Raw genomic sequence first — 2500 nt, 5'->3', positions numbered from 1 at the left:
AGTAGCTACCTGGTTGATCCTGCCAGTAGTCATATGCTTGTCTCAAAGATTAAGCCATGCAAGTCTAAGTACGAGCTCTCGTACAGTGAAACTGCGAATGGCTCATTAAATCAGTTATGGTTCATTTGATCGTACGTTTTACGTGGTTAACTGTGGAAATGCTAGAGCTAATACATGCGTGAAGCGCCGACCTCGCGGGAGGCGTGCTTTTATCAGACCAAAAACCGACCGGGCTTCGGCCCGCAACCTTTGGTGACTCTGGATAACTTTGCGGATCGCACGGTCTCGCACCGGCGACGGATCATTCAAGTGTCTGCCCTATCAACTTTCGTCGGTACGGTACTGGCCTACCGAGGTTCTTACGGGTAACGGAGAATCAGGGTTCGATTCCGGAGAGGGAGCCTGAGAAACGGCTACCACATCCAAGGAAGGCAGCAGGCGCGCAAATTACCCATTCCCGACGCGGGGAGGTAGTGACGAAAAATAACAATACAGGACTCTAAACGAGGCCCTGTAATTGGAATGAGTACACTTTAAAACCTTTAACGAGTATCCATTGGAGGGCAAGTCTGGTGCCAGCAGCCGCGGTAATTCCAGCTCCAAAAGTGTATATTTAAGTTGTTGCGGTTAAAAAGCTCGTAGTTGGATTTTGGGCGCAGGCGGCCGGTCCGTCGCAAGGCGTGTACTGGCCGTCCTGGCCTCACCTCCGGTTCTCCGCCGGTGCCCTTGACTGAGTGTCGGCGGCGGCCGGAACGTTTACTTTGAAAAAATTAGAGTGTTCAAAGCAGGCGATTCGCCTGAATAATGGTGCATGGAATAATGGAATAGGACCTCGGTTCTATTTTGTTGGTTTTCGGAGCGCGAGGTAATGATTAAGAGGGACAGACGGGGGCATTCGTACTGTGCCGTTAGAGGTGAAATTCTTGGATCGGCGCAAGACGAACGACTGCGAAAGCATTTGCCAAGAATGTTTTCTTTAATCAAGAGCGAAAGTCAGAGGTTCGAAGACGATCAGATACCGTCCTAGTTCTGACTATAAACGATGCCAACTAGCGATCGGGGGGCGTTAGTTTTACGACCTCTCCGGCAGCTTGCGGGAAACCAAAGTCTTTGGGTTCCGGGGGAAGTATGGTTGCAAAGCTGAAACTTAAAGGAATTGACGGAAGGGCACCACCAGGAGTGGAGCCTGCGGCTTAATTTGACTCAACACGGGAAATCTCACCCGGCCCGGACACAGTGAGGATTGACAGATTGAGAGCTCTTTCTTGATTCTGTGGGTGGTGGTGCATGGCCGTTCTTAGTTGGTGGAGCGATTTGTCTGGTTAATTCCGATAACGAACGAGACTCTGGCTTGCTAACTAGTTACGCGACCCAATCGGTCGGCGTCTAACTTCTTAGAGGGACTAGTGGCGTTTAGCCACACGAGATTGAGCAATAACAGGTCTGTGATGCCCTTAGATGTTCGGGGCCGCACGCGCGCTACACTGACCGGATCAGCATGTGCTCGCCTTGGCCGACAGGTCTGGGTAACCCGCTGAACCCCGGTCGTGCTAGGGATAGGGAATTGCAATTATTTCCCTTGAACGAGGAATTCCCAGTAAGCGCGAGTCATTAGCTCGCGTTGATTACGTCCCTGCCCTTTGTACACACCGCCCGTCGCTACTACCGATTGAATGGTTTAGTGAGGTCCTCCGATTGGACCTGGCGCGGCCGGCAACGGTCGAGCCGGCGTCCGAGAAGACGATCTAACTTGATCATTTAGAGGAAGTAAAAGTCGTAACAAGGTTTCCGTAGGTGAACCTGCGGAAGGATCATTAACGGTCTCGCAAACGCTTCGGCGAACGCGAAACTCGGACAAGCGAGAGAAAAAGTCTTTGCTACCCGGCGCCCGACCCGCGAGGAGCGGCGCGCCGGCCGGCGATTCGGTCACCCGGTAATGTTTGCGCGTCGAGTGCCGCGGTGCCGCGCGCTCCGGCTTCAAGCGTCGGCCTGGCCGACCGCTCGGCGCGGTCTATTTTGTCACCCTATAGTGCGAGGCACTGTGCGAGCGAAACAATCGTGGATGGCTCTTGGCGGTGGATCACTCGGCTCGTGAGTCGATGAAGGACGCAGCTAGCTGCGTGAATTAGTGTGAATTGCAGGACACATTGAGCATCGACGTTCTGAACGCAAATTGCGGCCTCGGGTCAATCCCGGGGCCGCGCCCGCCTCAGGGTCGCGTTGCAAACGTTCCGCGCGGGGATTTCTCCGCGCGGCTGCTGCGGCGTCGGACGCGCGAGCGCCCGTCCCGCTCAAGACAGCACGGCACGATGCGCGACGATCGCGACCAGAATCCCGCGCGGCGGCGGCGAGTCGACCTCGAAGAGGCCAACGGCTGGCGGCTCAAGGGCGGGAATCGAGGTGCGCGGCGGCGCGCGGCGCCGACGGCGAGCGCGGAACGGGAAGAATAGTCCCGGTCCTTACTTTCGGCCTGAGGTCGGACGAGGCTACCCGCTGAATT

General features: G+C 55.6%; 2 non-coding genes and 1 pseudogene across 2 annotated transcripts; all 3 read left to right on the top strand.

The window, feature by feature from the left end:
- Window positions 1-6: 6 nt before the first annotated feature.
- On the top strand, window positions 7-1817 carry LOC146143004 (small subunit ribosomal RNA). The gene has a single exon (XR_014500247.1). It is a non-coding gene; the product is annotated as a small subunit ribosomal RNA (ribosomal RNA).
- Window positions 1818-2064: 247 nt separating this feature from the next.
- Window positions 2065-2218, top strand: LOC146143003 (5.8S ribosomal RNA). The gene has a single exon (XR_014500900.1). It is a non-coding gene; the product is annotated as a 5.8S ribosomal RNA (ribosomal RNA).
- Window positions 2219-2466: 248 nt separating this feature from the next.
- Window positions 2467-2500, top strand: part of LOC146143002 (large subunit ribosomal RNA) — a 3679-nt pseudogene continuing 3645 nt past the window's right edge.

The sequence above is a fragment of the Ascidiella aspersa genome, chromosome 5 (assembly GCF_963924565.1).
Source record: "Ascidiella aspersa chromosome 5, kaAscAspe10.2, whole genome shotgun sequence".
In the NCBI taxonomy this organism is placed as follows: Eukaryota; Metazoa; Chordata; class Ascidiacea; order Phlebobranchia; family Ascidiidae; genus Ascidiella; species Ascidiella aspersa.
This window is presented reverse-complemented; position numbering and strand designations above follow the sequence as displayed.